At 45.1% G+C, this 27,507-nt stretch overlaps 1 protein-coding gene across 1 annotated transcript in view; it reads left to right on the top strand.

Annotated features, from left to right (window-relative positions):
* Positions 1-27,507, top strand: part of NSRP1 (nuclear speckle splicing regulatory protein 1) — a 469,150-nt gene that overhangs the window by 109,325 nt on the left and 332,318 nt on the right. The gene's annotated exons all lie outside the window — the stretch shown is intronic.

The raw sequence follows: 27,507 nt of genomic DNA, 5'->3' as shown, positions 1-27,507 counted from the left end.
GATCATGACCTTATACCATAACCCTGACATTCTGCCCATGCCTACAGCCTACCCCTCAGTCACTTAAGCTGTACCACTATTGTTTAAAACTACATTACGACACTTGTCAAATACGAAAACACTGCCACATCTCCAACACCATGCTTTTCCGTCGTTCCCAATCAGCCTTACCTAAATTTACTGTAAATCCACCCAGCTTTTTTTTTAAAACTCTCAAAAGAATACACAAATGATTCGTCATATTACGTATGCATAAAATACCAACAAACTTTGTGAACTCATTCGCAATCACGTCAGAAGCATTCCAACCATCAGCATTAACCCTCACCTTCCCACACATTATTTCATAAGTTTCACAAGTGGAACGGTCAGAAGATCTTGTTATCCCGACGGTTCGACCATTTTTTTTTTACAAACGTTGATCTATCGCAAACATATTCAGTGTACCTTACCTCATTTTTCCTCTTTTAGAAACATACAAAATCTAACAGCAGAGCACGTCCATCTTGTGCTAATCTTGTCCATTGCTGCATCTGGCTAAGATAAAACGCCCTGACGTCACTAAATGATATGGCGCGCCCCTGACCCTCACATAACCAACCCTAGTGATATTCAATACCTTTCTCGATGACGTTCCTCTTCAGCGTAGCCAAATGCGCCCATAAGCACCTACGTGCCGTGGCGCAGAACCTGAAAATGAACACACATTGACGTACAACATAGCACATCACAATTGGAAATAGTAAACCGTTTTTTTAAAGAAAACAGTAACACTTTACAATTTGTAAAGTACTTTTATTTCACAATAAAGTGTCTGAGAACATCGGACTATTCCCATATGCAAGCAAATTGCAAAATTGTTTCTACGCTTGTGATAGAAAATGTTAATCGTGAGGCACACGTTGTTCTTTTCCCATACACAAAGTATTGTTTTCGATAAAGGAACTGCTTCGGGCGCACAGTGAATTCCAGGGCGTCGGCATGAACTTGGGCCTAGACCACCTGCAAAGATGTTATGTTACTCCTAAGCACCAGGGCAGCGAACGGACACGTGGGTCCTGCACAATCGTCCCACAAAATAGTCACGGTGAGACAGCACGAGTATGTGCACCTGCCGTGCAAAAAATCCATCACTTGGCATCTGGAATCCATGGCAATCGCAGTAAGGCAGCATGTAACTGTTTGGAAAAAATGACAGAAAATACGTGTCAATACCCACCCTTTATTACAATACATCTATCGGTTTCTTAATTCGGCATACAGTTTAAACTAACGATTACTACACACAGCAAACAATTTCAAAAAAGAACGTGGACACTGATACACAAATCGATGTGGCCATACATGACATTTTAAAGACATATTAGCGTTGAACATGGGTGAATCTAGTGATAGTCTACAAATGGCGAGATTGTGCACTCCCCATAACTACAAAAAAATGACAATTACACAAAAAAATAGTATTTCAGTTACATTGCCAAAATTAATGTTTAGGTAATACAAAATTAAATGTTGTTCCGGTGTAGAGTCATCAAAAGCAAACTTACACAATATTGACCGTCTCCATTCTCTTCGTGAAACTCAGACAGCAATGTGCTTGCACCAAAGAATCGTCATGAACTGATATTACATGTGTCTTACAAACGTTAGGTATGCATAACCTTATCAAATGTTCCTTAATGCAAACTTCCACTCCCTGCATTCTTACTGAATATTCCCTTTGGCTCAAGGTCAAAAAACAATTGACCATTATGGGTTCAGTCCCATGCTTGGGCCTTCTGAGCTTGCATCCAAAAAAGCAAAGCTAGTGACCACGCAGAATCCAAATACGTTCTCACTTTGCAACAACATGGCTCAACGCATTCATGAGAACTGGTACTCCCATACACTTGCAAACCCGCTATTTCCATCAAACACTGCAGGTGGCTGCCTCAGATTCCGAACTCTAGGGCGCCAGTTTGACTGATGTATTATTTTAAATACATTGTAACACAGACACAGTAGTACTTCGCCTGTACTTTACGGGCATTATATTTAGCAACGACTTCAAATGTACCGGATGACTTTCGTGACAAAAAAGCACCACTTTTTTCTTCCTGCTGCCACATCCCATCCCAGCCTCAGCAGCCCTCACCTTCCGAGACAGTATTTGCTAAGTTTAACAAGTGCAATATTTAGTTTTTTATATGTTTTAACTGCGATGTCTGCAGACACCAAAACACGGATGAAAGATCAGGCGCATCGGAGCAATCTGACGCACTTCACGCTCTTAACCGTCCAATTACTGAATGCGTCACATGTCGGGGGACATGACGCTGTCGATTAGCCAATCGTTATCTTGTCCGCGGAGCGGACATAGATATCACTAGTTTTTTAGACCTACTTTTTGGTCGTTTTAAAGAAAACTACTGGATGTATTAGCACCAAATTTACAAAAGCACGCTTTCGGGACCAAGCTCCAGCTCCTGCTGCAAATTTGGTGAAAATCCGGCCAGCGGTTTGGGCTGTAGGCGTGTGCAAAGTTTTTCCCCCCTTCAGTCTATGGGAAAAAAAGACGTTTGCCCCTCCCCCCCCCCCCGCTATAACTTTCCCCCCCTGGACCAAACATCACCAGACTTTGCAAAAAAATTCAGTGTGAGCGAGCCATATACTTCTTTTGCAGTTTGGTGAGGATAAGTCCAGGGGGAGCTGAGTTATAAGCCGCCCAAAAAGTGATTTTCCTATGGAAACAGCAACTTAACCATAACTACACAGCCACTGTAGTGGCTGTGTAATTAATATATATATATATATATATATATATATATATATATATATATATATATATATATATATATATATATGATGTTTGTTAATCTGCTTAGAATCACATGCTGTGCATAGTTCGACATCCAGTGGTCACTGTGGAGTATTGCATCTTGTTTTTTGAAAGTCGAAAAGGGGACATTGACATATGTTTGTAGACGTCCCTATAGTGACGTGTAGTATACTCAAAATCCCTCACGCGTCGAGGTCCCTCAGATTGTTTTTTTCCACCCAGAATACTGGTCGCCTTATCCGGAAGATCTTCGACGGCGGTGGTTTTCAACAGAGGTGATCCTTTCGGCGCTGCCGAACACATGGCCCGGCCTCGCCGGCTTGCACAGTAGGGAGAGTGGGGGTTGGTGTGGACATTTCTGTTTCTAATTTAGAATGTCTTTCCTTTTCTCCCCACTTTCCTTCTGGGTCGTTATCACTAATTACATCCTCAGCTATGGAGAGGACTCCCTTTAGATTTTGCCCACGCTGTAACAGCAAATTTACGTGGAAGGATAAGCATAAGCGGTGTAACCACTGCTTACCCCTCGACCACAACGAGGCCTGTGTGCGGCCTGTAAACTCCTTCGTCCTAAAACTTTGAAGGAACGTAAGGTCAAGAGGTGGGCAGCCTATGGCATGTCGAAGGCTGATTCCTCACCCGCTGCCGCCGCCGAGTGTGATGAGGGGGATTGTGATATCGCTACCTCCGTAACGGAGGTTGTTGACCTCTCAATGGAGCACGCACGCTCCATCGCGTCTGTCCCCGGCAAGCTCGGCTCCCGCCCTGCTCATGGGGATGTACACCCCGGTGACGCTGATGCACACAGAAAGCACACTAAACACACACCCACGGCCATTCATCGAGCAAGTCGAAGAAGGCCCCAGCGCCAACGCATGCACGTCTAGCGACTGGGCCATACGCAACTAAGGGCGCTACCACCAAAACGTCCGGCGAAACGTCTTGTAAGAGAGCGTCCGTTGACGATAAGGTTCCGGCACCACCGAAAACCATCCACGACCAGACCTCGACGAACAAACTAGTCGTAGAAAGCTTAGCTAGGATAGTCTCCACAGATGCTCATAAACGGGCGGCGAAAGAGTCGCAGAGACCCGCTCACAAGGTCAGAGACGCCTAAATCTACGGTGGGCAGTGTTGCCAATTTAGCGACTTTCTCGCTATATATCGCAAGAAAGTACTCTCCCCTAGCGACTTTTTCATTAAAATGCGACTAGCAAGAAATCTAGCTACTTTTTTCAATTGGTTTGGAGACTTGCTTATTTATGCAAGTTTCCAAACCAATTGAAAAAAGTGTGGTAATTTGCCTGTTTTCTAACGGCAGTAATGCAAAAACACACTGTGAATTTAAAAGGGAGGTGTTTACTCTAAATCATAACAATTTTATTGTTCTTAACAAAGCTAGCCCACCGCCCAGAAACGGTCTAGTGGAACTGTACGTTAAGGTGATGGACCAAAACAAAATGGTTAAAAGGGGAGGGGGCCACAGTAAAAGCTATAAATTGTAGGGGGAAAGAGTAGGTAATTATGCAAATGTGGCAGTGATGTCATCTTGCTACTTCTGGTGACTTTTAGAGTAGCCAATAGCTACTTTCTTCACTGAGGAGTTGGCAACACTGACGGAGGGTACGCCGGAACCTCCCCTCACGTCGAAGGGAAAACCTAGAGATACATCCCCAGTGTCAGGCCCACTAGAAGGGTTCTCAGAGGGCGACGGGGGTGTATCCTCCACGCTATGGGAGAGATCTCGATGCCTAGCGGCGGAGGAGCAGACCTATCCGTCACTAGACCGTTCAGGGTTATCCCAGTGGACTAGGGACAGATCGTGTATGGACAGACTAGATAGGTTCATGTCCATCTCTGAACACGTTCCACACAAGAGGCCAAGAGAGGTACTCCATGAAGAACCTAGGGCCAAATATCCAAGACTCTTTGACCCACTTGAAGAGGAAGTTGATACATATGACCTCACTGAAGAAGACCCACATTTTCAGGAAGATGAATTCCTAAATACTGAGGATCTACAAGACCCTTTAGGGGACTTCGAGGAAGACCCAGACATATGTGGACAAGAGCCCTGGCAGTCACAGGGGCGTCAACAGACCCTGATGTTTTACATCTGACTTCTCCTCAGACCACACCGGTGGGAGACCCTTCTCCAGTGGATGATCAACCCACGTTCAATGCAGGGGAAACTACCCCAGAAGTAGTTTTCGTTGAGAAAATAATTAAGGAAAAGCCACCTGCTAGCCAAGCCATACTCCTCCTCGCCTCTATCATGAGACGCCTCGTGCCCTCTTTAGCTACACCTGCATTGGTGAGAGGGGTCAATCCAAGAATTGAAAAGCTCTTTAACCCCTCACCTTCTGATCCCTTGTATATTAGGGGTCATTCCATACCTGATTCCCTGGTAGTAACGAATACGAGGAAAAGGGCAGGGGTCCTGCTATCTACTAGCGAAGCACCCCCGGACAAAGAGGGAAGAAGCTTTATGGCTTAGGAAAGAGGATTACTTCATCGGCAGCTTTCTCCACGCGGATTGCCAACAACAATACTTTGTTAGCAAGCTAAGCTGATGCCCAATGGGGATTGTTACGCAAAGGCCTACAAGAAGCCCCAGAGCCCTTGCAAACCCGCTTGTTAGCCATTGTGACAGAAGGTACTCGGGTAAACCAAAGCATAATCAAGAACACCTTAGATGCTGCGGAAACGGCTAGCCGGTCACTAGTCCAGCGTGTACTTCTTAAGCGCCATGTTTGGCTTAGAAACACAGGTTTCAAGCCAGAAACCCAGGCGTCACTTATCAACAAACCCCTTGAAGACTCAAACTTGTTTGGTAAGGCGGTTGACGACACGCTGGAAACAGCTAAGAAGGAACACAAAACTCTAAAGACTCTGGACCAAATCGCAAGACCCCCTAATAAGCGAGGTTACGGCAACAGGTGCTTTTTTCATGGCCAACGACAAAATCAATAACAATACTCCTCAGCAGGCAACTGGTCCTCCCCTCAGGGAACCAGTGGACAATATGCTCAGAGAGGACAACGTCGTGGCACGGGAAGAGATCGGGGCCCCACTCCCAGAGGCTCCCCAGCTGTCAACACCAAATGACCCGAAGGTTCGGGTCCCCTCTCATGCATCTCTGGTCATGGGCCGGTTAACATTATTCCTTCAAGCATAAGAGGGAATTACCACAGACCGTTTGGTACTGTCAACAATAGCCCATGGTTACTGCATCAAATTCAGTCGGTCCCCAACATTCAGACCCCTGAGGGGAAGACGCCTATCACCGGAACACCTCTCCATCCTTCTTCAGGAAGTCGAACTGCTGCTGGAAAAAGGAGCCATAGAGGTCGTGCCTCTATCACAGGTAAATGAGGGTATTTATTCAGTGTACTTCTTGTACCCAAAAAGGATTTAACCATGCGTCCTGTATTAGATCTGCGTCCAGACTGTAGACCTTTTGTTCCACCTGGGCTTCTCCAACGAGAAGAAGTCCAATCTAGACCCAAGTCAAGCAATTCCAAGGGGCTCTAATTCGAACAAAGGACGGCCTCGACTTCCCCTCCAACTAGAGGGTCCAAAACATGCTGTTTCAGATCTCTCAATATGTAGCCGGTTGAGAGGTGACGGTACTCGAAGCCATGCGATTGCTAGGCATGATGGCGTCATGTATTTATTTGGTACCTCACGCGCGCCTGCGCCCAATGCAAACGTGGCTCAACAGCCAGTGGTGTCAGGCCAGCGGACAATGCGTGGATCTAGTGGTGGTCTCGCAGGCCTTGGTTCTCTCGCTGCGATGGTGGTCGAAGGAGAACCTTGTGTTGGGGAAACCATTCGCCACCTCCACAGTGGAAGCCACTCTAACCACAGACGTATCCCTTACAGGATGGGGGGCTCACCTATCCCATCAGACTTAACACAGAGTTTGGACTCCGACTGTGGCATCCAAACACATAAACTTGCCGGAACTGCTGGCGGTCTTCAAAGCACTGAAGGCTTTCCAGACACAACTACAAGGGAAAACAGTGCTGATCCTCACAGACAGCACCACGGCCATGTACTACCTGAACAAGCAAGGGGGCACTCACTCTCCAAGCTGTCCCAGAACATCTGGAAGTGGGCTCTCAAACACATGTTCCTGTTATCTCCACATGTACCAGGAGAACTCAATCTTCTGGCAGATGGACTCAGCAGAGACTTCCCTCTGCCCGCAGAGTATGAATGGCGACTACACAAAGACATTGTCTCCAATGTTTTCACAGAATGGGGCTTCCCAGAGATCGACCTGTTCGCAACTCTGGAGAACTCCCAATGCCGAGATTATGCCTCCAGGTACCCCCAGAACTGCTTTAAGGGGAACGGTCTCTGGATGACATGGTCAGGGAAATGTGTCTATGCTTCCCCCCCCCCCCGACTCCCCTTCTCAACAAAATAGTACACAAGATGCACCAGGAATCAGTTACCATGATACTGGTGGCACCCATGTGGGCCCACCAACCCTGGTTCGCTCATCTGATGGAAATGTCACTGTCTCCTTCAGTGTCACTGCCCTGCCCGTACAACATGTCACAGGACAAGGGGCCAAACGCTGCACCCATGCCCGCAGACCCTGAATTTAGCAGCTTGGCTCCTGAGGTCATAGAGTTTGGACATTTGCAGTTCCCACAGAGATGCATGGACATTCTCAGAGAAGCAAGGAAACCGAAAACTCGTTGCTGCTACTCTAGCAAGTGGAAACGGTTCGTCATCTGGTGTAAGTCTAAGAGCATCAACGTTGTTGACTGCTCTCCCACACAGATTGTTCTATACCTGACTCATAGACGGTTTAGTCTTTAACTCTATTAAGGTTCACCTAGCTGCACTCTCCGCCTACACTACGTCTCAACAGAAGGTGTCATGGTGGAAAGTTCCAGTTGTTAAAGCCTTCATGGAGGGAGTGAAAAGAATTCACCCTCCTATATCTAACCCAGCTCCCGGATGGGACCTGAATGTTGTACTAACCAAACTAATGGGCTCCCCCTTCGAGCCCATGCATAAAGCAACCCTTAAGGATCTCACCCTTAAGACTGCTTTCCTGATAGCTATCACCTCCATCAGGAGAGTGAGTGAACTACACGCGCTTTCTATATTAGACCCCTTTGGAACAGTTCACAAAGATAAGGTGGTTCTACGCAGACACCCTAGATTCGCACCGAAGTTCATTTCAAAATTTCATGTCAAACAGTCTATAGAACTACCAACGTTCTTTCAAAACCCATCACACTTGGGAGAAAAGAGCCTGCACACACTTGATGTGCACAGAGCAGTCATGTTTTATATGGAAAGAACTAGACCACTGAGAAAGACTAATCAGTTCTTTGTCTCAGTGGCGGCAGGAAGAGAAGGAGATGCAGTTTCCAATGCATCACTCTCTGTTACACTCTTGCTAAGAGAGAACTGCCCTTCAAGCCTAGAGAACACTCTACTGGAGGCACTGGGGCATCCATAGCATTCATTGCAAATGTTCCCCTTGAGTCCATTTGCAAAGCGGCAACCTGGAGTTCTGTACACACCTTTACAAAACACTATTGTCTAGATGCCCATTCAAGATCTGATTCCCATGTGGGACAAGCAGTACTAAGACATCTTTTCTCTACTGTTCCTTCTCACAACCCACCTCCAACTCCGGGTACTGCTCGCTAGTCTATGCACAGCATGTGATTCTAAGCAGATTAACAAACATCAGAAGACATGCATTACTTACCATAAAAGCATTTCTGATGGTTGTATCTGCTTAGATTCACATGCGCCCACCCTTCCTCTCCGCTCAGATGGAAGGAACATAGATGTCTTATTACTTCTCTCTTTTCTGTACTCACTCACGTTAGTCATAAGGCTCCCTCATGGCAGAAAAAATACAAACAGAGGGACCTCGACGCGTGAGGGATTTTGGGTACACTACACGTCGCTATAGGGATAGTATTACTGACACGTCTATGTCGACGTCCCCTTTTCGACTTTCGAAAAACAAGATGCAATACTCTGCAGTGACCACTGGATGTCGGACTATGCACAGCATGTGAATCTAAGCAGATACAACCATCAGAAATGCTTTTACGGTAAGTAATGCATGTCATATTTCTGAGGCTTGTGGAATCTGCTTAGATCACATGCTGTGCATAGGCTGACATCTAGTGGAAGCTACAGAGTATTACAGTTGTTGTTTTCGAAACTCGAAAAGGGACGTCGGCAAGGCGTGCTAGTAATACTATCCGTAGTGCGACGTCCACTGTACCCATGATCCTTCACGTTTCGAGGTCCCTTAGATTGTTTTTTTCTGCCATTCTAGACGGACGCTTATAGCGGAGTTCCTCTTTCGGCTTATAGCCATTTACTATTTTCAAATTACCTGTAGTTTCTTCTTACTATCCTTTATATCACCGACCATCAGCAGATGCCGGTGAAGGACAAGAAAAACGACTGTCGAACGACTCCCGTGACGAATCCGTTTTGGCCTTGGAAGGCCGCTACGGGCTTCGGCCCACACAGTAGAGTGGGGTCTGGAGGGGTCATTTTAGAATGTATATGCCCCTTTTCTTACACTACATTATCCTAGCTGCCATGTCATTCCGTTCTGGACAAGACCCCCTTTATATCTTACCCCAAATGCAATAGGACATTTCCGTGGGTCGATAAACACCTTGTGTGTAACCTCTGTCTCCCGCGAGACCACAAGACCATGTCGAGGGTTCTAGTCGAGCCTGCAGGCCCAAGACTTTGAAGGACCGATCTACTAAATGCTGGGCCCACTAAGCCAGGCAGCTCGAGGCCATGGACGTAGAGAGTGCCTTCAGCAACGCCGCAGTATCCGAAGGCGACTGGTTTACTCCGGTTACCCAAGCGGAGGCCCCTGACCCTGGAAGACAGTCCGGCGGCCTTTTTATGGGACAACACCCGGCAGCGGAAGCGCTATCACTTCATCCTCCACTAAACACACAACCCATGGCCGAGACTTGACACACGTGTTGAGTAGGCAGCAAAGCACAACGTCTAGGGGAGGACCGTGGAATCTCTGGGCACTCTCGTTTGAGATCACCACATGACAGTCCCTGGCTGTCGAAGGACGGTACAGACGTTGCGTGACAAACTCTCACCGAAGGCGGATCGTCAGCGGACGAGGCCTCCGGTTCAGCCCGCACCCTAAATTCAACGTTCTGCGTCTAGTCAGACGTCCTCCAAGACCCCTCGTAGGGAGAAATCCTCTAAAACCCCTCATAGGGAGGAATCTCAGGATGTTCGGCCCAAAGAACCTGGATCTCATGATTCTCTGTCTTCCACCCTGAAAAAGGCTCCTCCTTCTACCTTACTTCCTCCCACAGATGAAGATTTAGGGCCCTCTTCTCAACCATTGGTCATCCCTAGTTCTGCCCTGTGGTCGGCTGAGGACATAGACAGGGTCATGAGGAGGATGTCCTTCATGGCCAACTTTTATGAAAAGGACCCTGACTGCTTCAAGAGTTTCCACCCCCCACAACCTCCCTCACTACAGCACCCTCTGGGTTGCAGATCCCTGCTCAACCCCCTGCTAAGACGATTCGCCCTGTGAATCCAGTGCAAGACACAGTCCTTGATCTCTATGACCCGGACTCCGATCATGAAGACCTCTATATTCAAGAGGCAGCAGACCCTTATTACAGGGATGATGAAGACCCTGAGGTTGACCATGAGACAAATATGTATGTCATGGACTCACCTGTTAATCAGGACCCCACGGTCATGTACTCACCCATTGACAATCAACCATGCTAAATGAAGTGCTTGTTAAGGCGGCAGAGGATTTTCAGATAGCTACCCAGGAAGAGATTTTGTAGAGGAAATCTTAAAAAATAAGAAGGCTGTTACTCCGTTTATCCCTCTCCTCAAGTCCATTCTGCGAAAAATACAGCCATCACTGGAAACCCCTAATCTTACGCGGCCAGTAAACCCCTGCATAGAGACATTATTTAGACCTGCCCCTTCTGACCTGCTATATATCAGAGGGCAACTAAAGCCTGTTTCTTTAGTTGTTACAACAAGAAAAAGGGCTGGTACTCCACTAGCTTCCTCTGAGGCCCCGCCTGACGAGGATAGCAAGAGACTTTACACACTGGGCAGAAAGGTGGCCTCCTCCATGGCATTCCAGACAAGAATTGCTAACAATTCGACCCTGTTGGCCAGCTACAACTGCCACAAATGGGATGAGGTCTCGGCCCTATTATCATCGGCCCCCGGAACCACTTAAGTCTCAGCTTGCCCAGGTGGCCGCAGAAGGCAGGGAAATGTCAAGCTGCTTATTCAAAACCAATATTGACGCCGCAGATAACGCAGACAGGATAATAGCAGAAGGGACAATTATCAAGCATCACGCTTGGTTGCACCAATCAGGTTTTAAACCAGAGACGCAAGCTACCCTTATTAACATGCCCGTTGAGCCCAATGTGCTATTTGGCATGGCTGTCGAGGATGCCTTAAAAATGACCAAAGAAGAATACGATACTCTCAAGTCATTGGGCCAACTGACCAATAGACCTACTGGCCAGAGGGGAAACAGGAAATTTCATCGCTCATGTGGCTAAAAATTCACGCAGAGGTTCCACCTACACCCAGAGCCAGGGTACTGCCTGGGGAAACAATCTGGGTCAGTCCTCCCAGAATTACCCTAGAGGAGCGCGCAGATACCGCGGTCACCGTAGGGGCAACGCCTACCGCGGTCACCGTAGGGGCAACGCCTCCCGAGGTGGCACCCACCTCAGAAGCAGTGACTATCTGCTCCAGGTGCCCTCACATGCCTCTCCAGTAGGAGGGCGCATATCCAGCTTCACCCACACATGGGAGGAAATCACCACAGACAGATGGGTGCTGTCCACCGTAACAGGCGAATATTGTATAGAGCTCCTCGAGGAAATCGCCACGCTTCTACTAAAGGACGCCATCGAAGTTTTCCCGGCCAACCAGGTAAACAAGGGTATTTATTCAACTTACTTCCTTGTGCCAAAGATCTAGCAATGCACCCAGTATTAGATTTGCGCCCTGCAAACAAATATGTCACAAGAGGTAATCCCTCTACTAATAAAGGGGGATTACATTGCAACACTGGATATGAAAGATGCCTATTTTCATATTTTAATGTTCCCAGCGCACAGAAGATTCTTGCGTTTCAAGATGGCGCACCAGGACTACCAATTCAAAGTGCTACCCTTCGGAGTAGCATCTGCTCCAAGGGTATTCACGCAAGGTACTGGCGGTGGTGGCAGCACTCCTGTGTAGGGAGGCAGTCCCAGTGTACCCTACCTCGACGACTGGCTGATTACAGGGGAGTCTCCCTTTATTTGCAGGCAAAACATTCAGGAAACTATCAACCTACTCTTCCAATTGGGCTTTTCCATCAACAAGAAAAAATTAAGCCTTTGGTACAAGCACAACCAAGCAGTTCCTAGGAGCTGTCATAAACACACAAGAGGGGTTGGTCTTTCTGTTAGAGGAAAGAGTCCAAAACATGATACTGCAAATACCACATTATCAGGCCGGCCACCAGGTAAGGGTGCGCAAAGCAATGCGTTTGCTAAGCATGATGTCATCTTGCATTTACCTGGTACCTCACGTGCGCCTGCGCATGCGACCCATGCAAGAGTGGTTGGCGAAACAATGGTCTCACGCGAATGTTCAGTGGGATGATCTAGTGGTCGTTTCGCCAACACTAGTACAAAATCTTTGCTGGTGGACAAGATAAAATCTGTTTAAGGGGAAACCCTTTCTACGATCCGGAAGTACAAGCGATTGTCACAACGGACGTCTCACTCGCTGGGTGGGGGGCTGATTACCTTCACCATACAGCTCAGAGTCTGTGGCCTTATGCGGCACCACAGAACCACATCAATCTACTAGAACTACTGGCAGTATTCAAAGCCCTTCAGGCGTTCGAGTCTCACCTAGCGAACCAATCTGTGCAAATCCTGACAGACAGCACTACACTGATGTTTTACATCAACAAACAGGGGGTCACACGTTCTCCAAATCTGACCAGGCTTGCGCAAAAAAAATTGGAAATGGACACTCAAACAGAAAATATTCCTATTGTCACAGCACGTTCCAGGGGAACTCCACTCCCTCGCAGACTCATTGAGCATAGATCCCCTACCAGAAGAGCACGAGTGGCAACTACACACAGGGGTAGAACACCTCTTCTCAATAAGGAAGGCGGTGAAGAAGATCCACAAGGAATAGGTGACGCTCATCCTAGTTAATCCTATTTGGGCAAGACAACCCTTGTATCACATCTGCGCAAACTGGCGATGTGCGATCCCATCAAACTCCCGTTCCCGTACAATCTGCTCACTCAGCACGTGGGACTAACAGTGCACCCTCAACCTCACTCAATGAACTTGGCAGCATGGCTCCCAACTGCCACAGAGATGTATGGCGATCTTGAAGGAATCAAGAAAGCCTAACACTAGACACTGTTATTTTGACAAGTGGAGGAGATTTGTAATTTGGTGCCACTCTAAACAAATTGACCCCATAGAATGTACTCCTTCCCACATTCTAACTTATATGCTCCACTTGCTAGATGCAGGGTTAGTATTCAACTCTTTAAAGGTCAACCTGGCGGCATTGTCAGCCTATACCACTTCCCACAATAGGGTCTCATGGTGGAAGGTTCCTGTCATCAAAGCATTCGTGGAGTGAGTAAAAAGACTCCACCCTCCAATTTCAAACCCTGCACCAGGACGGGATCTCAATGTTGTACTTGCTAAGCTCATGGGACATCCTTTCGAGCCAATGCACAGTCCAGTCTCAAACACCTGACGTACAAAACTGCCTTCTTAGTGGATATCACTTCCATGAGAAGAGTTAGTGAAATACAAGCATTGTCAGTGCAGGATCCTTTTTGTTATACACAAAGACAAGCTGGTTTTACGTACTCACCCTAGGTTCTCCCTGAAGTTTATCTCTAAATTTCATGTAAACTAGTCTATTGAGCTACCGGCCTTCTTTAAGGAACCCACCAGCTCAGCTGAGGTAAAACTCCACACACTAGATGTGAGGCGGCAGTCCTCTACTATGTAGACAAGACCAGGCCGTTAAGAAAAACAGATCAACTGTTTGTTTCCATAGCACCAGGTAGAGAAGGATAACGCATTGCAAAGAATGCCATCTCTAGGTGGATTGTCAGATGTTTACAACTGTGCTATTACCTATCAAACAAACACTGATTTTACGCCCAGAGCTGACTCCACAAAGAGCACAGGAGCCACTCTGGCTTTCATTGCAAATGTCCCTCTAGATAGCATTTGCAAAGCAGCTACATGGAGCTCAATGCACACTTTTACTCTCCTTTACTGCATTCACACTCATTCCAAGACAGATGCACAAGTGGGACAAGCGGTTCTAAGACCTCTATTTGCCCATGAACCCTCTCACATCCCACCACCTTCTTCTAACACTGCTCACTAATCTATGCACAGCATGTGATCTAGGCAGATTCCACAAGCCTCAGAAGGGATACATTACTCACCGTAATCATATTGCTGATGCTTGTATCGGCTTAGATTCAGATGCGCCCACCCTTCCTCCCCTCGGAGAGAAGGTTCATGAATGCTTATGAGCTTGTCTGATACGTATCTGCTTATCTGCTTGAATACAACTGTACTCACGGTACACTTCATGCTACCTCATGTCAGAAAAATTACAATCTGAGGGACCTCGACACGTGAAGTGTCATGGGTACAGTGGACGTCACACTAGGCATAGTATTACTGGTACGCCCTGTAGACGTCCCTTTACGAGTTTCGAAAACAACTGTAATACTCTGTGGCTTCCACTAGACATTGGTCTATGCATAGCATGTGAATCTAAGCAGATACAAATCAGAAATACGATAAAGGTGAGTAATGCAATATATATATATATCTATATATATATATAGATATATATATATATAATATTTGAAAATCGAAGGGCGAGTAAACTGCCATTCCCTTGAGTAGCACTCCCTCCAATGTGGACCACAGCATCTCTTCAATAGTACAAGAACACACAAACTGCTAAGGTCATATATAATAACCTTTTTTCAAGACATGTAGTTTAGAAAACAGTGGCTCCCCAGTCGAATGTTTAGCCAGGGAGGTAGCCTGACGTGTTTCGTCACACTCTTGTGGCTTGTTCACAGAGGCTCCACCCTAGGGTGGAAGCCCATTTAACCCCACCACAATAGTAAACCGTGAAAAGGTGACTGTATTGGTATATTGCAGTCGGCCATATTGGAAAGGCTCAAAACAATATACAGTGCACAATCATGATCTGTTTCGTATTGATCCACATTGAGCAAAGTATTCAAGTAATTAATGTCCAACTATATGGCTTAATTTTATACGAGCATTGTGTTCAAACTTTAGATATTTTTTATGCCCTGATAATTGCATAGTGCAAATCCTTATATAAGAAAGTGCATGATATGATATTTTATTTATATTGTGCTCATACACATGTGTTTCAGAGCGCGACAAGGCAAGGGAGGGGAACAAGAGGAGAACACAACAGCGATCTTACTAGGCCCAGTGACATTGAGAACGCGCAAGTGCATGGGAAAGGGAAAGGGGGAAAAGTGCATGGAAGGGGGAGAGTGCGGGGCAGAGGAGAAACAGATAAATAATAATTAATAAAAATAAATAGATATTGAGGCAATAAACAGTGGTAGTGCAGCCAGCAAGTGGCAAGTGATGTGTTTACGGCAGCAGACTGGATAAGTTTGATGAGTGCAAAAAAAGAAAAAATGGGAGGTGGGGGACTGTATGGGTACAGATACAGACCCCAGTGCGAGGGGTGGCCAGGAGGCAGTGCAGGAGGGTGGTAGGGTGAGCAGGTACCTGGACCCAGGGGACAGAGGGTGGTCAGGTGCACAGTGCCAAGAGAACAGATCATGGTGCATAAAAAGCATAGTGCTGTTCCCTGAGAAAGTACATGAAGTGTATGAGTATTCCAACTATTTATAATTCTTAGAAGCGCTTAGTGCGCCTTCAATTATAAAAATTTTACCACATTGCAAATGAAAGCATACCTTATGAAAAAGTGCAAATGCATTGTACAAATTTGTGGATACTTGCAACCAATATCATGACTATAAACATGACTTGTGCTAAAGTATTAATACTTTTTAGATTATAAAGTGCAAGTGCATTGTGCGAAAATATGTTGATATTTCCAACCCACATCCAATTGTAAACATATCTTGTAATAAAGTGCAAATGCAATACTTTTCAATAATAAAGTGCAAATGCATTGTGCAAATATGTTGGTATTTCCATTGTAAACATATCTTACAATAAAGTGCAAATGCATCCATAAAATCATCCTACATAAGGTTTTCTCAAATCCATGTTCTTAATTAAAGGCAATGTGATCTAATCTTCTTTTATACTCTATTTTTCCTCAAATCATGTAAGGCTGACCTCGAAACATGCCATCAGTCAGAAAGAAGAAGTTTAACGAACAGAATGTTAAAAATGTTTAAAAACTCTAACTAGAAAAACAGAAAACAACAAATTGAATACGAAATCCCAATTTCACATGACCATAATGATGTGCTAAACTCCTACATTATGGCCGACAGGGTGTTTGCTCTAAAAATCAATGATGTATTTTGTTTCCTCCTGTCGTAATAATTTTTCACTTTCACCTCCTCTCAGGCCAGTTTGTGGATACCAAAAAGAGTCACCATTATGAAATTCCAAAAAATGTTTCGCCATAGGATATGCACAATCCTTATTAATAATGGCTCTCATGTGTTGTAAGATTCGTACCTTTAGTTTACATTTTGTGCTGCCCACATACCATTTAAGGCATGGGCAGGTCAGGACATAGACAACTAATTCTGGCTCGCAAGAAATGTTACCCTTGATCTGAATTGAAGTCTTTAAAATTGGGTGAGTATAGTGCATATTTTCAGATTTTACATTTGCTGCACTTAAAGAAGCCATCACCCCCATCTGAAAGCCCATTTTTTACTTCATTACTGTTGTCTGGGACCATGTAGCTATTTACTGCTGGATCTTTAATGGAAATACTTTTACGAAAAGTTATATCAGGACGGTCATTTAATAGTTTACCTATATGTTTATCCGCCTTTAGAATTTCAAATATTTATTGACAATATTGATTTGCGCATGGCTTCTAAATGTTAAAATCAATCTTGTAGTATCTTCTATTGTATTTCGTGAGTCAGATTTTGGTGTCAACAATTTTTGTCTGTCCATTTCTCGAACTTTTAGATCCGATCTTTCAATAACTTTCTTTGGGTATTGTTGTCGTAGAAAGTTTTGGGCTGCGATTTTGCTAGCTAGATCAAAATACTTAATATCACTGCAATTTCGTCTATGAATAAATTCACCATATGGAATGCTCCACAAGAGATTCTTGGGAAGGGCACTGTTGGCATGTAAGGGAACACTTGCATCTGTGATTTTTCTATGTAGTTCGCAGCCAATTTTTTTTTCCCACAATTTTAACTTTCACATCCAAGAATATAATAATTGTTCACTATGGTGTTCTGTGAATTTTTTATTTAGATTGTTCATGTTCAACAATTTCACAAATTCACACCAAGATTGCGCAGTGCCATTCAAAATAATGAAAAGATCATCTATATAACGTAGCCATAATATTATTTTCTCAGTGTTTGATTTGTTTCTTCCCACACAAGTTTTTTCCCAATTGCGCATCATTAAATTTGCGTATGATGGTGCAAATGTTGTGCCCATGGCGGTGCCCTGAATTTGACGGAATATCTCATTATTGAAGATAAAGATTTATTCTCCAAGTAGAGTTTAGTCATTTCAAGGATCATGTTTGAATGCTCTAAGTAATTAAGTGATCGTTTATTCAAAAAAAGTTTGACATGCTTTTATACCATCATTATGTTGGATAGACGTGTATAGCGATACCACATCCATGGTTGCTAACATATATGTCGGTTCCCCATAGAAGGTCATCTATCTTCAATAAAAAGTCAGTGGTGTCTCTTACATATGAGTGTAAGGTAGTTACAAAGGTACAGAGCACTTAGTCCACAAATTTAGACAAGTTTTCGAGGGGTGATCCACCGAGGGTCACGATCAGTCTTCCCAGTGGTTTAGTGGGGTTCTTATGAACTTTTGGGAGAAAATATATGGTGGGAATTAGTGTTTTGTAAACAGACATTTGACCATGCCTGCACTTTGCCATTTTAGTAAAAAATCCCAGACTTTACTTTCCAATTGTTTAATGGGGTTGGCAGTACGTCTCTCATAGCACTTTGCATCGTTAAGTTGTCTATATGCTTCTTTAACATAGTCCTGCTTATTCATTAGAACTATGTTACAACCCTTGTCCGCTGGTTATATTATGTATTTGTCCAATTTGCATATATCAGATCAGATGATCTTCTGTTTCGTAGACCGATTGTCTTTGATATGCCTTTTAATTTTTCTTCTTTGTTGCTTTAGCTCATCAATCACCACATTGGAAAATGCCTCAATGTGACTATTCTGTGCATTCAGTGGGTTAACTTTGGACTTGCATTTCAGTTTGCTCTTTGATGGCCATCCTGTACATATGCCTAATGCTCCTAAGTCTATTGGCATATCTCCTGGTGATAATTCACTCTCCTGTTGTAGGGTGACAATTGTAGTCCGAATATCCATGTCTGCAATGACAATGTCTGTATGTCCCGCCAATATTTGTCTGGGTTTCTCTTTGTGTATAGGTCGCAAAAAATGTCTTTAAACGTAGTTTACGCACAAAGCTATCCAATTGTAGTCTCGTCTGCTCATAATCAAACCCAGCCAATGGGCAGAAGTTGAGATCCAGTTTGAAAATCCTAGTTTCGTCTTGTGTAAAGACATAGATAAGTTAACGATTTGTTGTTTGTGCAATAACTTCTTCATTTAGAGCGCAGTAATCTTTGTGGAGGGTTGCTGCCTGAACTTCATCTGCCCATCCTCATTTTTTTCTACCTCCTCTTCCACGTCCTCTTGTGGCAATAGTGGCTCCTTGAGATTTTTCATCTTGGCATAGCAGCCTTATTTCCTCTAAAAGAAATTGAGGTGCACTGCTAGTTCGTCTTCTTCATTTTCAGTGACATCAGATTCCGAAGTAGAAGCTATCAGCTCTCGATTTTCTTCATTGACAGTCACTGATGGCAATTCTGTTTCTTTTACCTTTTGTCTCATGTGATCAAATCCATGTGCAAAGGTGTACACTCGACCTTGTTCATAGTCACCTTTATCTCTTTAAAATGTGCGCTGTTTTCTCAGCTTTATTTCTTCCTCATGTTTTTAGACCTGCTTCAATGCTGACTTGGAGTTTTTTCCCTCCTCACTTTCTTTTACAATTTTTAATTTGTCTTCTAGCTCTGCTATTTGTATAAGAATTTTAGAGCAGTCACTTTGTGCGTATTTAACAAGTATCCGCAAGAAAGTATTTGAGCAGTGATCAGAGGCATCTCCCCATTCTCTTAACATCATGGGATCTTGATGCTCCTCCATCTTCTTGCTCCTCAAAAGATGGTATTGTCAAAATTCTTAAACCCTGTGGGATCCTTCCCACATCGAGGTAGTTTTGTAGGGAATGTTCTTCCTATAACTTTCTTTTGGCAAACTTTAGTTATTAGTATTAATGGTAGGGTCTGATAGATTACATTTTTGAGTTGTACTTATTGACGACAGGCGAGCACCTTTAATTAGTTTGGTTAGGTAGGGAACATACCTGCAGTAATATGGTAAGAGGCATTCTTTTTATTATTTTGAATAAATACGGAAGAAATGGCCTGAACAGGGTTTTTGCCTTTCATTCTGACCACTGAACAGTTCCAAGCCACAACAATTGCATATTTTTACCCAACATAATCTCAAGAAGCCTGTGAGCTGTTTTTTCTGCTGTCAGTTAAAGCTATCACCAGGGTGCAGCAGACCAATTTAGTTTGCCTCTGCTCGGGCGCGGTTATCCCCACATGACGCATCCTCTAGCATCCACCCACTTGCATGATCAGCCAATAATGAGTGCTATTTTTCAAGATCTTGTAGGCTAAATCTGCTCTGGGAATCTGAACCTTCTTAAGGTCTGTCCTGGTGGCTTTATTGCCCAATTCAAATCTCCCCAGAAGTGTGCTGAGCTCTTTGAACCCTGTCCCAGGAACCGGAAGAAAGAACACCCATCTTTGAGTTTATTCGGCTTTATTGGAGCCAGACAACAGGTACTACTGCTCCGTGCACAGGCTGCTGCTTGATTTTAAAATGTGTGTTTCTGGTTTGTGTGATTACTGGACATAGTTTTTTCACACTTCCATGCATCCTTTTGTTTACTTTATGTTGTGTTACTTATTATTTAGTTTTCATTAGGTTCGTTGTATCCTGATTTTTTCGGACGGAGGGTGCCTGGCCTCCCGTGACATTCGGGGTCTCGTTCCGGAATGGCATATTTTTTTTTTATTTACATCCCGCGCGCAGGTATTTTCTCGCTGCCTATTGGCAGGTCTACCTGGATTGGCTGCTGACTGGCTCTTAGGTTGTTAGTCTCCCCGTGGACAGTCAGCCAACAGGGACTGCTGCTTTGTGCAAAGGCTGCTGCCCAATTTTATGTTGGTTTGCTTATTTATTTCTGGTTTAATTTACGTTCCTTTTAGGCTACATGCCGGGCGTGTGACTGGTTGCCGTTTTTTCATACTTCCAAGCAACCTTTTGTTTACTTTGCTGTGTTGTGCTAATTTCTTTTTAGTTTTCATTTGGTTCCTTGTATCCTGACTTGTTCGGGTGGTGGGTACCTGGCCTCCAGTGACATTCGGGGTCTCGTTTCCGAACGTCGGTTTTCTTTTTTTATTTACATCACGCAGACAGGTATTTTCTCGCTGCCTATTGGCAGGTCTACCTGGATTGGCTCAGTGTAATATCATGCATCCATATATAGTTTCTGCTGGCTGGGAGCTCAGTCGGCGCAATCTTTGCTCGCTGAAGTTGCGCAAAATGTCAAGCCCGTCGGCGCTCGTCCGTGCACATGGTAGGGCCGGGTAGCCTTCTTTCATTCTCCCCTAATGCTTTAAAACGAACACGTGCTGGTTTAGTGAGTTTGGCGTCGCCTGACACAGCGCTACCTATTGCTTTTAAACACTCTCCCGTGGTAGGCACCGTTATGATATGATTACATTCCTGATATTAAACCTGATGTTTTCTGGTCCTGGGATGGTTCTGGTGCTTCCGAATAAGTACGATATCCTCCATTTGGATCGCACCTAGGGCAACCCTGGTTGTGGGGATGCGATTACTCTGCCTCACAATATTAAAATGGAGGCTCTTTTAGTATGCTTTTCTATGTCAGCCTCTCTTTCCACACATGTATTAATCGTATATCGTCCTCCTGGTACAGATTCACGATTCTGCAAGCTATTCTTAGAGCTGGCAGCAACCCTGCAAACTAAATTCTCAAATTTGCTAATTGTGGATGATTTTAATTTTAAGTTCAATGCACCTATTTCTCCCACAGCTACTTGAGGTTATGACTAATCTGGGGCTTAGGCAGCATGTTATAGAGGCTACTCCTCTTTTGGGCAATATTTTGGATCTTATGTTTTCGGTAGATTTGTTTATTTCTGTTTCTCCTGCTTTCCAAATTCCATGGTTTGACCATTTGGTTGTGTAATTTCTAATACAGACGTAGGCTCTGCGGGTGATTCCTCAGAAACCGAATATTCTTAAACTCAGCTGGCACTCGGTGAACAAGGATGATATTGTCTCCTTTGTTGGAGATCAATGTATCAATGTCCACTCAGTTTATCAGTTACAAAGGCCAAATGCTGGGAATCCAGCTCCTGACATGCATCTGCTCCCTGGGCAACCCAGCGCCTCGCAATCGCACATAATCACATTTGTCATTAATGTGATTGTCTGAGTGCAAGGGGCTGGCACACCATGGAGCAGGCATGGCATTGTCTGCTGGGCATTGTTGATAAAGCAAGCATAATATGTGTTAAGCTAGACTTGCAGTTTAATGCAGCCAGTCTAGCAATTTCTTATTGTGGTATGACGTTTTATATTGGGCAGCTTTGCTAATGCAAACATGATCAGTGGTATTCTTTCTGTGGCATGACATTTTTTACTGGCGATCTTTGATAAACTAAGCATGATAAGTGTTAATAAGTAGATAGACTGGCATGTCAATGCAGCCAGTCTAGTCATTACTTATTGTGGTATGACATTTTGTTTTGGGCAAGTATTATAAGTGTTATTATGTAGCTTGACTGGCATTTTAGTACAGTGTGAGATACCTGAAGGTGTCACCCAAACTAGTCCCACGGGATATGCCATCCAGGTGGCCATCAATATTGGATCCAGTTCCTGGGGGTGGACCAGTGACGGAGGATCACCTGGATGGGGGGGTCCTCGGCGAGTGGAAGTGGGACACCCACTGGTGAGACTCTGTATCCCCTTCCTATAACACCTCTTCCCCATCCTGCAAGGTAGGATGCTCAAACTCTTCCCCTGCACCCTTTTCCGACACAAACCCTTTTGCACACTATCGAAGACAGTGGACTAACACCAGAGCTGTTTACCTGACGGCCCTTTCCCTTCCCCACAGGGATAAAAGGTGGCACACGAGAGCACACTAGGATCAAGGCAGATCGCACAACGAGACAGCTATCCCAGGGCGGCATTTCAAGAGGAGGAGAAAGGCGGCGAGAACCCTGGTGACAAGGAAAGAAGTGACCTTGCCAACGCAGATCCACAAAGCCTCCGTGGAAGGAATCGTAAGACAGCGAACAATAGCCAGCGTGTGTTGCAGCAAATATCAATAGTAGACGGAGCATGCTACACTGATAACCAGGACAGTGAGAGATGCTTGCTACCGTGGTACCGTCCTTGACTCCAGAGACCAGAAAAGCCAAGCGGTTCATCACAGCCAGTGAGTCGAGGGGAGAACTGATAAGAAACCGAACTGTGTTGAACGAAAATTGCAAATCAAGGAAAGTTCAAAGAACTGTTAACATCTTAGGCGAAAACCAGCTACAGAGGGATCCGGCACCACGTGGGTGCTCATTCGACAGATTTTGGTTGATCCCCCATTTGTTGAAACTACCGATGATAAGGCCTTAGGAGAGCCGCAAGGACGAGGTCAAAGTGGTCATACAGGGGTCTAGCAAAACCCCCTGTACAGTAGAAAGTCTTTGACCTACACGTAATTGGAAAGCTAAGGAAGAGGAATTCTGTATCGTGAGAAAAGTGAAAGAACTGTGTGGTTGGCAAGAGTGAACCTGACGGAGGGATGCCGATAGAACGGGCCGAAGCCTGATGCCCCAATGAACATTGTGTTGACAAGAGTGAACCCGACAGAAGGATGTCCACAGTGAACTGTTTAAAAATACATCAAGACTTGTGAATGCCTCACGTGAAATTGTTTTGGAAAAAGCCGTAGTGAACTCGCCAGAGGTAGGCAAATATTTGAGAAGGATCTGAGCCTGGAAGAGGGGGATCCGGGGGTGAAAAGCTATCACCTACAGACACCAAAACATTTAAATACAAGCCATGGTGAACCCGACTGAGGGAGTCTGATATTCGAGAGGGATCTAAGCCCGGAACAGGGGGATCCAAGGTGGTGAAGAATCATCACCCCAAGTGCAATCAGAAAATAACGTGTTTGTTATTTTGAACACATCAGGTCCTTTGAGGCAAGAGACTTTTTGTAGAAAAGAGGCTTAACCTGAAAACTGAACTGTAGTCTCGTGCTGGGAAAGCTTGAGCGTGTGCTGTGCTCCGGAATCCCGCCGGGTGCCGTGCTCAAAACGTGGGGAAGGGAGACCCTGGCGACCACCTCCTGACTCATCATTTGTGAACACTTCTTTCTTTCTTGTGAACCCTATCCCACATTGTTTTTGTATTTAATTGTAAGGATTTGCAATAGGTTTTTTAGTATAGGCCCTTTTATTGGAATCGTACCAAAATGTCGCCCTCACAATTACATCACATATATATGTGGGGGTTATAGAATATAATATTAATATGGGGGAGGGGCTGCAGGGGGGGTCTCCCCCGCATATATATGTGGTCTAAAGGTTTTTTTTTTTTTAAGTCGGCATTTTAGGCCCTCGCAATAATCACATAGATCCTTCAAGAACAAACAGGGTCATGGACTTGTCAACTGTGTCACAAGCATACACTGTAATAACGCTTTCAGTATTTCAAATTGCTAGGGGCCTTTTAGCTCCTGATTTTAGCCTTGAAGAGCCTGGTTATCGTGAGACCATCGGCAACCATGTGCTATGCTTGACGCCTCTTGTCAGCTGGTTCCATACAAGTTTGTCATTAACGGTGTGTTTGGGAATTTGGTTGGGCAGCAGGATGAACTTGTATAGCATTGAGCAATTATATTTATTTGTTTATTTATACAACGCTTATACACAGAGTTCTTCAAAGAGTTTCAAGGCGGGAAGGGAATCAAGGGAATACAGTAATCATTCTTTTGCCTTGAAGTTTCCGAATGATCTAAGAGAAAAAACTAGTATACCAGGCCTGACGGCATTTCTCCTAGTGCAAGTGCATGTAATGTCACAGTGGTGACCCAGCTAGGGAAGGGGGACAAAACAAAAAAGGGAGGGGGGGACAGGACAGACGAAATAACTAGTAGTCCTAGTACATTTTTAGGACATACATGTGTAAAGATGGAGGTGCGAGGAGGAGGGATTGGGTGGGTAGGTGGACAAACAAGTCCAGTCCATCAAGGCCCTGCGTTAAGTGCAGAGAGGTTGCCCTGCTCATGGAGCGTAAGCAGAAAGCAGTAATGCTGAACATAGTGTAGTGGCCCGGAGGCAGGTGCAAAGTATCATATTGTATCACATCAAAAGACTGTCAGGCGAGCCTGGGACCTGTAAGGATCTGGAGGTGAACCAGGCAACCAGTCAGCAAAAACTGACCAGAATTAGGGAGGAGAAGGAGAGCGGAGATAAAAAGAACAGAGGTTAGCGTGGGAAAGGGAGAGAGAAAGAGAAAGAGCAGAGGAAGGTCGTGAGGAGTGATCAATGGCTCACTTTACTCGACAGACTGCTCTTTGTACAGCAATGTACTTGGCTAACAAAAGAACTTGGATTGGTTGGGTCAGTAAACAATTAAGAACTATTGGAGTCGGCACTGATATTTGAGGGTGTGTGTGGACGCTTGCGTTCGGGGTGAGGGATGAAAAAGTAGAGCTGTATATTGCTGGCAGAGAATCAAAAAGAATAGCAAGCAATCGGGAGCAAATGAAGAGCAATTAAACAGGCAAATGACTTCCGCTTTTAGAAAGATTTCTCATAAGCAAATTGTCAGCAAGAAAACATGATCATGTACCAAGATGACACCTCACACCCAGCTAACGCCACCATCGTTTTTATTGGATCTTATTTGGCCTCCTGTTGGCCTCTTGCACTAGGGAAGTGAGATCTGACCTTGTACAGCTATCCTGCACCAATGAATGATCTCGTATGAACATGAAAAGTCGTCGTAAGCAGTAGTGCAACCTCTTATTGACATGTACTCCTAATGAGGACTTGTGTCAGGTGCAACCTAATTTAGTGATGTCTTGCCATCGTATATCTGGGTCAGGCCCCATGTCCCACTGTAGATCCTGTAAGCGGAGGTATCGCCTATCTTCTTGTACTGCCATCACATACTTAGGTCAGAACTCCAGCCCAATTGCATGCTTTATAGGCTTCAGTGCTTGCATAGTGCTTACAGTACCTTATGACTGCAATAAGAGAAGTGAGAGTGTATGGGACAGGGGAGAAAATGGATGGAGTAGGGAGGGAAGGAGGCACCATGATGTTATGTCAGTTGGATTTATAGCGATCATTCAAAGCTAGCTCCGTTACCAGCCATATGAGTGTCTGATTGTAAGTACCATAGGTACAGTTGGAGGTTGTGAGCGGCTCATTAGTGATGGTATGTTGCTTACTTGTATGCATACTACATGCAGGACTATCTGGACTGTCAGTAGGTGGTGCTCATAGGAGGATCGTCTCTGTAGTAGGAGGCTTGATTTAAATAGTAATAGTTGTATGTATGCCCACAGATGAGAAGTGAATTTACCCCCAACCCTTCTCTGCTGTGCTCTCTACTCTCACCCAAGCTTAGTGCTGCTGCACACAACTGCGTTGTTTCTTGCAACCGAATAGCTACATTGTGCACTGAGGAGAGCAAGCACATTGAATGGCGGGTGAAATGAATGGGTGGCTGCCTGTATTCCTCAAATGATCGACTTTGAGACGCAGTGCATTAAGAGGTTTAAAAGAGAATAAGTCACAAGCCCTTTGCCATTTCCTCTTCTTCCCCATACGAATTTGACATGGTCCAGCTTGAACGAGGTAGAGCCTGAGGCAGTTTTAGAATGCTGTAGCCATCCAGTTGGGGGCTCATGCTATGCTACAGCTATAGTTCCATATTCTCCACCCCTGGGGCCTCACCATAATCTTATTTACTCGCTTGTCATTAGTAGAAAAAGCACAAACACGCGCACACAAACACCCTCCCCCATATGTTTTGGGTGGCAACAGTGAGCTCTGTTTAAGGTTCAGAGACCGTTTGGTGGGGCTTGCCACACAGGCCCATTCACTGTGCATTTTTGGGTGGAGATAGCGCTCCATGTCCCAGGACCATTTAATCATTGATGTGAACTGTGGGAAAAGCCACACAGCCAAGAACCGTACATTGTTGTGGGTAGCAAGGAGATCCATGCTAGAAGGGGCCCACTTATTTATATGTAAATTTGGATGGGTAGAAACCTGCAATTGGTTGGGACTATTAATTGATATGGGTCATTGTGTGCAGCTTTTCAGGTTCAGCAGCCCCTGTTAGTGACCTGAAGTTGCAAGTTGGCGGGAGTAGCCCAGCCACTTCATCTGGGTCCTAGGCATCTATGAGATGGAGGAACTGCCTCACCTTTCTAGGTGACCTGGTCATGCAGGGTGAAGAATGCACAGTACGCTGTACACATCCCAGCCTAACTGCAAACTGGACTCAAAATGTGCACTCGTTTTTTTTCTTTTCCAAGATGGTCACCGCTTAACCAGGACATGCAAGAGCTCACTCCGTCCTTTCATCACGCAGCGGATGAAGAAGCCCCCCTCTCCTCGATTCACCACTATCAAAGAGCAAGTCGGCGGTAACCCCCTCACCCCACCTCTAATCCCAGAGGCAGGAATTGTGAGAATTAAACTGCGGCAGGAGCGTGGAAAGTGAGGGACATGTCCTGGCTAGTTACATGACCCCCAGCTCCTCGGCACAGCTGACTGCTCTCCACGAGAGATAGCAGCCATTGCCTCCTTCCTCCCATCAAAGCATACCAATTTCCTGCCTTTACTGCAGATAAGGTTTGCGACCAGCAGCAAGACCAGACATCAAAGCGTGTCAGCAACATATGGTTTTGAAGCTGATCCTCGACATATTTTACTGGTGGTGGAGCACACGTGCTTTGAAGGCGTCTACAATCAAAATTGGAGATTGAGCAGGCCACACCATAACACCCATGCAGTAAGCAGTTCAGGAGGAGGTCCAATGGTAATTTGACATTGCCGTAAGTGATGGGGAAGCCACTCTATATTCAAATAACCTGCACAAGCTAAGTTAAGTGATCTGATATCCCGCAAACAAATCAATCTATATTCGCCAGGGCAGGGGCCA

The sequence above is a fragment of the Ambystoma mexicanum genome, chromosome 9 (assembly GCF_040938575.1).
Source record: "Ambystoma mexicanum isolate Mex_15411 chromosome 9, UKY_AmexF1_1, whole genome shotgun sequence".
NCBI lineage: Eukaryota > Metazoa > Chordata > Amphibia > Caudata > Ambystomatidae > Ambystoma > Ambystoma mexicanum.
Note: the sequence above shows the minus strand (reverse complement) of the source record. Positions and strands in the feature narration are given on the sequence as shown.